The sequence below is a fragment of the Vidua chalybeata genome, chromosome 3 (assembly GCF_026979565.1).
Source record: "Vidua chalybeata isolate OUT-0048 chromosome 3, bVidCha1 merged haplotype, whole genome shotgun sequence".
NCBI lineage: Eukaryota > Metazoa > Chordata > Aves > Passeriformes > Viduidae > Vidua > Vidua chalybeata.
Window position 1 is genome coordinate 74595349 of NC_071532.1, and position 10627 is coordinate 74605975.

The following is a 10627-nucleotide window of genomic DNA, read 5'->3' on the forward strand; positions in this document are numbered from 1 at the left end:
TAACCATTACATGGCATTAAGCACTTACAAGAACAGGGCACAAACATCAAAATTACTTATTCTATACCAACCCTGTGAAAGGAACAAATATCTGCATAGTAATGTGAGCAAAAAGAATTACAAATTAGGCTAATCCAAAAAAGTTCAAGGAAAAAAAAAAAAAACACTTCATAAATCCACCACAGCAGATTGCTCTATTGGGAAACAAAAAAATCCAAAACTGCTGAGTTTCAGGGAGGAAGAATTTAACCAGTTAGGGTGCCTGAGGAGATCAGCTGCTGTTGCAGACCAGGAAGAACATAAATATATATTTGTGTGTATGTACGTATATATAATTTTATATATATGCATATTCTTTTGTAAGTATGTATATATATGTGCATATGTATGTGTATTTATGTATATATACTAAAGAATTATATATATGCATATATATGTGTATACACACACATACACACACACATATATGTAGACTAATTATGTGGTTAAGACATAGTGATACTGTTCATCAGATTAAACTACTGCTGTTATATACCTTAACACAGAAAGCTGCAGGTTTTCCAGTAACTTCAAGTAGGACATAATTCCTGTAGATCTACAGCTGCATGAAATTTATCTGGGAAGAATGAAAGACAGATGGGTATTTTTACACCAAAAAAAAAAAACAAAAACAAACCACCTTGGAACTGCACAAATTTCAAGAAAAAATTGTTTTGAAAGAGGTATATTTGTAAGGTTTTTCTTCTGAAATACCTTTCCACTGCAGTGTCTTTTTCCATTTTAAAGAAGTAACAAATTTGTTTGGTTTTATCATAATCAGTCTTTAAAATTTATCTACCACTAAGTTGACCTAAAGCAGAATTACTGACTAAAAAAAAGTTCCACTTCTTAAACATTCAATTTATGTTTTTGTTCTTTTGGAGAACAGGTTAAACTGTAAAATTTCCATTAATGAAATCATGTTTTCAAATGGCTGATCGCTTCATTGATAACAAAACAGACTCTACTTCTGTCCTTTTATTGAATTGAGTTTATTCATTCATACTGTAGTTTACATGTGCACACACATAGCAGCCATCTTCCTATTTATTTCATTGATTGAATCAAATTAAATTATTTTCAAGCTCATGCTGAATTTTATCGACTGTATAAAAGTTCTCAGCCTTGAGCTTCATAACAATGCTGTTGTGTTTCACTCCAGTGCATGCAGTTTGGAGTTCCTTCCCATTGAATATTGGTACCACTTGCCATGCAAGGCTTAAACGTCTATTGTCTGGAAAGCTCTATAAACCAGACGTAATTTTTGTGGTTTTGTTTTTTTTTTATTTTGGTTATGATTGCTTTAAAAATACAGATGCTCTCATCTATTTGTGCTTGCATTCCCTAGGATGTCTGTGGAAAGAAGACTTTTCATCTCAATTGGGCCTTAAGGAAACATACTTGTAGCTATATGCATTTTAACTGCCAAAATATTTTAAATGTCATTTTAAAATTTCTCATAGCTTTCTCCCTAAATATTCTTTAGTTTGAATCCCAAATACTGTTAGTTTGTGGCAGGTGGGCATGCAGGCCAATGCTAGAGGTCCAGCAGGTCAGGAAGCTATGCACACAGTACTGAGGCTCAGCGAGGTCAAATAATTGGAAATTTTGTCTGTGTTCCCCAGGAAGCTCTGCTGGGGAGGCAGCTGGTCCTTCCTTTGCTCACCAGGCATGCTGCCCAGAAAGGGTGGCTGGTAAGCATCTGTAGGGAAGCCATGGAGACCATCCAAGCAGTGAAGCTCAATCCCTTCCCTGAGCTTCTTCTTTCCAGCTCTGATACCAGTCCTAATACTGAACGTAGGACATCAGCTGTCTCGGTGTAGCTGGTTGAGGTGAATGTTGCTTGTGGCAAACATTCTCACTGGAAAGTCTCTTAATTATTGCAAGTTCTGGAATTAGTAAGCTTGTTATGTTCCCAAAAAGCCATTTGTTGGATACTACTGCATTTTCTTTCTCCATTCATCTAAATGAGGTTGCTTAAAAACTCTTTTTTAAGTCTGGTAGTTGCAAGAAACTAATTACCATTTGTGTCAGAGCAATCTTACTTCATTATGCTTAAACATTGGCCTTTAAACCATGGGTATTTAGAACTGCTGAACAACAGTCTTAAGCAGCTAGTTTGTGAAAATCTTTTATTGTCAGTTTAAATAAATCATAAAATCAGTATAGGCTAGGTTGATAGCCTTGGCTGATAAATTTTATTCCAAGCATAACATATAGGCAATAATTTGATTGCTTTAAGTGTAGTTGGGTGTCCTCTCATTCCATTTAAATGCAATACTCAGCAGTAGTGGCTATAAAATATTTACCATTTCAAACTCTAAATTGCAAAACTTTATGTTTTTCTGTTTTTCAAGATAAATTAGTGCTCTTCTATTACTGACCCTCACTAATGCCAATTCTAATTTTAAAGCATGAACTATTTCCATTGAAAAATAATCTTGATGGAGAATTCCAGATCAATTTCTACCAAAAGTTCTATCCTCTCCCTCTAAGACAAGAATCTCACTGCTTTGCCAAAGACTCAGTTCTGATAAACTCAAAATACTTGCCACATGAGTAACTTGATGTACACAATCAGTTAATTTTTTGGAATACACACACTCTCTGTGCTCTGCATCTACACAAATAATTTTCAGATTGATGCCTTCATTCACCACAACCCTAATTTTAAGGAAGGTGTTTCTTTTCTAGTTTAAGCCATGGAAGAAACTTTGCTGAAATCCTATCTTGTCAGAATATGAGATCCATTCATTTTGTTTCCCCAAACTGAAATAACTTTGCTGGTTTTAATTTGAAAGAAAAAAAAGAAGATTTTAGAAATATTTAAATTGTCTCTGATATGCTTGTATGTGCTTTACAATATTCATACAATACCTTTTATTCTATCCAAAATGTTTGTGTGAATAAACTGGTTTTTGAGGACTTCTAAATCTGTGTCTTTTATTTCAGAAGGAGAGATTTGAAATTTGAAATATCATGCTGATAAACAGAGAAAACTGGTTTTGTTGCTTTGTGAGCCTGCTTCACCCCGTGGTGTCTGGCATGGTCTCCTTGCCACCTGTGTCCATCTGTCCTTGGTTAGTAACCTGCTCTGGGTACTGCTGCTGGAACCTGACTTCACAAGATGTGGTGACTCATTTGAAGAAAGTCTTTGAATATATAGGGAGTTAATACTGCTTAATTTTAAAAATAAAGGCTCTTGATAAATACAAATTCCCTCCTCCGCCAATATTCCATATTTAAAAAAAGCCCAGACTCATTGCCTCAATGAGAAAAATAATTTTGAAGGAAGCATATGTTTTATGTCATTGTGACAAAGCTAACCTTCAAAGCTTGGACCTTATGGATCCCTGCCTCTCACCTCTGTTCTAACACTGGAATGGGAAAAGAGGCTTTCCTGCAAATTCAGCTCTTGCATATTTTCTCAGTTTGAAATCCCTGTAGTAGCTCTCCTGGATAAACTAAGAGGAAGAAGACATCTGTAGAAAAGACAAGAGATCTTTGAACAGATGGATTATTAATTAAATATTCATTTTCAGTGTTGGTGGCTTTCCTTAATTCAGTAGCATTATTTACATAGTAGGTTTGGACTGTAGCATAAAATGATTACAATCGTTTTAAGCTGATTTTTTCCCCAAAAGAGTACTAGGCTTAAATTAGACAAAATAAGCCATTTTACATAAAGATCCATGATAAATAAAATATGTTTTTTTATTTAGTCTACACTTTTTTTACATTGAAGTATTTATTTGATCTTTTAGTGGCAGATATGGGGGGAAAACCCAGAACTACAAACATTAGTATTAGAATGTTTCAATTTAGCCATGTATGGGAGTGTATGGTTAAATAATTTTCTACAGTCAGATCAAAAATGCAGCATTACTTGGTAAAGAAATAAAAATCTATGGGGCTGTTTTCTCACAGATTATATATGTATTCCAGAATCAAATATCTGGTATTTACAGTCTCTCTACAAAATAAAAAAAAAATAATAAAAAAAAAAAACAAACAAAAAAACCCAAACAAACAAACAAAAAAAGAAAACAGCAACAAAAAAAAAAAAAACAGAGAAAGCACTTTTTAAAACAAAATAAAAATATTTGTGTGCTGTTAATTCATTTCTCTCTACCCCAGTTTCTGAAATACAAATACAAATAAGCATTTCCAATAAGCTATCTTTGGAGAACTAAATGTCTCATGGGACTGGTAATCACATTTTTTGAGCCTTTCACCTCTAGTTCACTGATTCAAATACAGCCAACATGCAGTAGTGATGGAAAATCATTGAGATTTGAAAGCTGGTTTGTGGCCTGTGAGAAATGAACAGGTATTTCACTCCATTTTTTCGAGGATCCTGAGCAGGCACTTGGCACTTCTGAAAGCACTGATGCTGAGCTCCTTGCAGGATCCAGTCGGGTCCCCATGGAGTCACAACCAGGGCTGAGGTTATCAACTAAAATCCCATTCCAGACAAATTTCCTCAGTACACTGATCACTTGGAGCAAATTGGTCCTTAGCCACCTGGAAGATCTCAGTGGGCAAATGTTTTCTCCATGTCAAGAAGCCAGTGAAACCAAACTGAACCACACAGTTCTGTTGCTTCCTGTGCTCCACAAAGGCTGGGTGAAAACAGTTTCATTTTCCATTTCTGGTAATCTGGTACTTTGTACTTTCAATTGTCATTAGTTATACTTAATTTGGGGAGAAAAACAGCAGAAAAATGTTTAGTTCTGCAGAAAGAAATTACAATATTTTTTGAGGGCAAGGGTGACTTCGTCTCTTTCTTTAGACAGAGGTTCATCGATTGTTATGAACAGCTAATAAAATGTCCTTTATTGAGATAATACATACCATATTCTAGAAAATTTGTCTGACAATAATTTTTTTCTCATCATCCACAAATTATCTCAACCCAGTGAAGGTTTTACATTGTCTCTTAAATGATTGCATCTCCTTTATGCTCAGGACTTATCTTCACAAAACTTACATATGTTTTTATGAAAATAAAGTAGGGTTTTTTTCTGAACATTTAATATCTTGTATTAGGAGTTTCCTCAGAGGGAAGAAAGAAAATCTATCTTCATTAACTACTAAATATAATGTGGGGAAATTAAAACATTTGGATGTCATGTCAGCTATATACATTGTCTTCTATGATGTCACATTTGATTTTCTTTTTTTATGACTTTGACAGCATCATATTAAAAATTTGATTGCACTATGACAGTACAGGCTTTGAATTATTCAGCTTATAAGTGCAGTCTTGCAGGAAGACTGTTTTGTATTTCTTGCCATTTCTGAAAAACTGGCATTTAAAAAAATGTAAAAGGAAGGGGAAAATGGTTACAAATAACTAATTAATTACTTGAGCTTGGCAAAGGTAACATCATTTTAATAGAATATGATACAAATTAAAACCAGATTAAATATAACGTGCCACTTTTTTTTTTTAAAGTTACTTGAAATATTATTCTCAGGTTGACATTTTGGCCCTGAGAAATAGGTAGCAACCTCCAATTCATTTTCAGTAAAGTCAGGACTTCCTTCCAACTGAAGAAAGCCCATACATTTCTAATCTGATTTCAGTAACTATCAGTCTGAATTCTTGTGGTACTTAGTTGAATTACCCATCTCTTCTCTTACCATACACTCATGGTATTAATGTTTACTGAAGTCAATGGGGCTTTTTCCATTGGACTCCCATAAGGGAGCAAAACAGTTACCATTGGAGTCTCTTGGGCAATTTTTGCAACTCTTTCAGGGTTTATACTGTGCTTTTCTCATGATGTCTTATTTTTGCCAGATTTCTTTTTTTGTTCCATTTTACTACTGTCTAGTGTTAAATAAGTGCAATCTGTTGGATCATTTGTATCAAATAACTTTATTTGTAACCCTTTTCAGAGTGTCCAAATTTGTCTTTTCTTCATTACGACTTAAGGTTATTTTTACATCTCTAAGGATATTTTTAATCACTAAAGATAGAAACATCTACCCTCCATCTTGATTAAATTAATCTAGTCCTTTCGTATTAGAACCTTAAAGCAAATGATGCCATTTTAAGAAATGTGTTATTCCTACTGCCTAATATGAAATTTTAGTGGCATCAGATATGAAAATATCATACAAAGTCAAACCTTTTTCCAGTAAACATGACTATTATTTGGTCACAATAAAGCTGCCTCTAGCAAAACATGTATTATTCTTTCTCACAAGAATTATCTCAGCTGAGCTGTCTGGGCAGGTAAGAACTGTAGGCCTGACTACTTCTTAGGAGGGTAAAGTGTGGAATATTCTATACGAGATACAAAATAAACCCTTCCAGCTATGATAATGGGGAAAATACAAATGATCTTTTCATGTCCCCATTCCTCAAAAATGGATAGCAGGGTTGTCTTTGATTCTGCTCACAGCAGTGCCTGGGGAGAATATCATAGTGATTTAGCTGGGATGAGAATCATGACGAAAGTTATACGACAAAATAGGCTTGCATTCCCTCAGAAATACTTGATGTTTATTCAAGAGTTCCGTCTGTCATTAAATATATGTATTTTGCTGTTCTTCATCGCTCTTCCAGCATCTCTAAATTCCAACTTGAAGATAAGAGTACCTGCTTTCATTATAAGCAGTGAAAATTATTTCTGGATCAGTTACACTACATTATTTTAGTTCACTTATTTAACCTGAATCTAGCCTGTTTCTAGACATGAATCACCCTGGGACAGCATTTTTTCAAACTTAAATCAACATTTACACGTTTGTGTTGCTTTCCTACTGATAAGCCAAACATTTCAAAATGTACAATTGGAAACAAGATATCACAATTCAATAACATTTCATTCTGCAATATCAATATCAGTCTTCAAATATTCTGATGGAAATAAAAATGCAGGAGCTGCCAGGACAAAAATCCTCTGTCCTTATCATTTACTGCTCAATCTCAACCCAAGCAAACTCTGGTCGAAGACAACAAATGGTATCTACAAAAGTGCAGAGTAAAAATGTCAAAGTAGTACAGCCCGCTACCAATTTTATGAGTTTTAACATCCATCCTCCTCAATGGTTTCAGGGTTTAAACACTGTGTCCAAAAAACTGACTAAACTGAAATCAGAATCAGAGTGTTTCCCTTAGAACTATATGTGTTTTGGCTGAGAATAGGCTGACCATTAAAGGTGATAGAGAAACTTATTTCCATAATAACCTTTAAATCTTATTGTTTCAGACTGCCACCAGCTGTGGCAGGTAAGATGTGCTGAAACCATTCAGATGAGTCTCATAGAGATTCCTCTCTGCATTACAAGGAGAAAACTATCATCCTGTGACTTGTACAGAAAAACAAAATCTACAGAATTACAAGATTTTGCAAATGATGTGCTTTACTTATATGTAAGAGCAGTTGAATCCATTTACCCAGTGTAAGACAGGACTAAAGAGATTCTCTGCAAGTAAGAAACAACACTATGAAAAAGTGTCAGTGAAACACATGAAAAAGCCCAAGCCACAATCAAGCTAAAATTCCAACAAAATTTAGCAAAAAGCAGGAATTAGGTGTGGGGGGAAAGACATTTTGCTCCAGCCTCTCCAGTCATTAGCTTTATCACAGCACCAGCTTCTGGAGAAGGGAGTGAAGATTGAGTGTGAATCTTGTATTTGTACTTGTGTATTTGGCAAAGAGGCGTGAGGATGCTTTATTTATCTTTTTTGTCCTTTTTTTTTTTTTTTTTTTTTTTTTTTTTTTCTTTTTAATTAAGGCAGTTTCCAGGTCTTTAACATTAACCTGTGCCAGAGATAAAAAAAAAAAATAAAAGAAGCGGGGACCGTTGCTGCCATAACAACCCTTCGACAGGGAACTACTGGGATACAGATAGTTACTATACTAGTGTACCACCAGCCGTGTGCATCATGACACATAAAAACCAGAAATCCCTTTTCAGAGACAGCATCCCGTCGTTTGCACTCGCGGCTCTGGGCAGCGAAAGAAGAGCGAGCAGAGACTTCTAGCCCCCCCCAGCCCCCCGTCACTTTATTTATTTAATTATGCCGGTGGAGGGAGTGTTAGAAAAGTCCATTGAGCGCTGAGCCCTGCCCGAAGCCGCCCCCCGGGCCCCGCGGGAAGGGCCGCGCTTGGCGTCACCCGGCGGCTCCGGGAGGGGGACCGGGACCCTCCGCCACCTCCCTCCGGGGCGACTCCGGGGAAGCCGCCAATTCTGCTGAGCTGGTTCTTCCCTCCCCACCTCCAAAGTGTCCTTTGCAAAAGTTAAGGCGCTGCCCCCTCTCCGAGCCGCCCCGGGCGCCCGGGGGTGCGGGCTCGGGGGGCTCGGGGGTCTCGCGGCCCCGGCTGGGGAGCGGCGCTGCCGGGGTGTCCGCGTACGCCTGTGGGAGACCCCCGTGGGAACGGGCAGCGGTGCCCGGGAGGGGCAGCAGGGCGGGAGCCCCGTTGCTCACATCCCGGCGGAGCCGCGGAGACATCCCCGCTGCCCCGCGGACCTTCCGCAGGGCCGAGGGGGCGCGGGCCGGGACCCTCCGTTCCCCCGGGGCGGGGGCGGGGGGGGGGGAGCGCGGAGCCTCCCAGCGGCCCCCCCGCTCCCCCGGCACTCATCCCCGGGGCCACCCCGGCTCGGGAGGCGCGGGAATGGGGGGGATGCAGGGCAGGTGCTTTTCGGGGCGAGGGCGCAGGGCCCGGTCACTCACCCGTCCGAGGCGGGGGCTGCGGATGGCGCGGCGGCGGCGCTGCCCCCGGTGCGCGGGGGGCTGCGGGGCAGGAGCAGCAGCGGGCGCGGGAGCAGGGGCGAGCGGCGGGGCCCGGGCTGCTCCTGGGCGCGCTCTCGCTGCCCATCCCCGGCGCTGCCGCCGTCGCCGCCGCCGGAGGAGGATGCGAGGGAGAGTCAGCCCCGGGCGCGGGCACGCGCAGCGGCGGAGCGGGGAGGGGGGGGACCGGGAGAGGCGCGGGGGCGCGCAGCGCAGGGGGAGAAGCTGGGAAGCTCGGGCGCTCGCTCTAGCAGCCCCCTGTCCTTCGGCGCTTCCATCCCTCCGTCCCTCAGCCTTTATTTTCTCATTTTTCTACCCCTCCTCTCTCCATTCCTCATCCCTGCATCCTCCCATCCATCCGTCCTTCACCCCTCCATCGCTCCACCCGTCACCCCTCATCCCTCATCCATCCGTCCATCCCGCCATTCTTCAGCCCCGCCGCTTCCCCGGCCGCGGAGCCGCCGTCCCTCCGCGGTACCCTCCCCGCCCTCTCCGCCGCAGGGTGTCCCCGGAGCTCCTCGGGGCCACGGCAGGCGGGATGCTGCCCCCGCGGGGCACTCACCCGACTCCCCCTTCCCTTTTCCCCCTGCGTCCCTGCCCCTGGGAAGGGCGACCTGCTCCTCTGAAGGACAGGAGGTCCCCCGCCTCGCTCCCTCACTCCCGCCACAACCCCTAAAGAAAAGGCGCTGCTAGAGCTTTCCTATCCTGCTCTCCTTTCTTCTGCTCTGTTGGTTTTTTGGTTTTGTTTTTTTTTTTTTTTTTTCCCCACACGGCAGGAGGAAAAAACCGGTTCTTCTGTGGTAGGGAAAAAGGGGGTAAACAAGAGGAAAACATAGAAAGCAATAATCATTGACTGAATGAGAAACAAACCATACACTAGATTGGTTCTTAAAAGCAGTCTTTCAAGCCTGCTCTTGAAACCTAAAGGATTTCTTGGATGTTTATTTAGGATCAAGAATAATACTGATCATTAAAAATAAAAGAAAAAACAGTTCAAAGTACAATGTGTAAAGATGAGACCTATGAATCAAGTGAGTCAAAAAAAAAACAAGCACACCAAAAGCTGGCTATCAACTCTATCCTTGTCCTGAACCCTCCCTGCATTATATAATGTTGATAAACTGCTGCAAGTACATTTTGGGGAAAAGATGCTGCAATGATGAGAACACACTGTTTTTTATTAGAGCACATTAGTATCCTTACCTGACAAGTAGTTGCTTCAGAGGTTCATTTGCACGTTTCTCATCAACCCTCCAAGTAAACAATTTACTCGATGTTCAGTGCAGACATATGATTCCCTGGTGTCACTGTCTCTGTCCTAGACGTTTCTGAATGGCTTGTGGATTAACTTACTGTGCTCTTCTGCTCTGCCTTGTACCAGGAGCTGTGCAGGTATCAACAGCTCCCACTTGTGAAGCCAGGAAAGAAAGAGATTGGGTAGATTTCCACGTAGCTCCACAAACTGCTGATTTGCTGTAAGGGCTAGAGTCACTTAAAGAGTAGGTCTGGTCTTCTAGCAGGTTAATTCAGAAAGAGAGGCCTGACCCAAAATTCACTGTAGACAATACAAATATTTCTATAACCATGGTGGGAATTGGTTTAAACCCCCATGAGCTTGCTGTTGGCGTGAAGATATTTTTGAGTGCAGCTATTCTAGTGAGAACTCCCTGGGAACAAGAAAAATTACTCCCAGGGAACAGAAAAGGTACTAGAATATGCAACTTTTCATAGGATCATTGAGAGAAGGTCAGGCACCTGTCTCTGTTTCCCTGCAGCTGTTGGCAAAAAATATATACTAGAAGGCAGGTTACAGCCCCTGGCTAGAGGATGTCTTGTGTT

The 10627-nt window shown here is 40.8% G+C and overlaps 1 long non-coding RNA gene across 1 annotated transcript in view; it reads right to left on the minus strand.

The window, feature by feature from the left end:
* The window catches only part of LOC128786334 (uncharacterized), a 125575-nt gene extending 116735 nt beyond the window's left edge, over positions 1 to 8840 (minus strand). The window contains exon 1 of the long non-coding RNA XR_008430247.1: positions 8732 to 8840. This is a non-coding gene — a long non-coding RNA (uncharacterized LOC128786334). The remainder of the gene's footprint in view (positions 1 to 8731) is intronic.
* Between the last annotated feature and the right edge of the window lie 1787 nt (positions 8841 to 10627).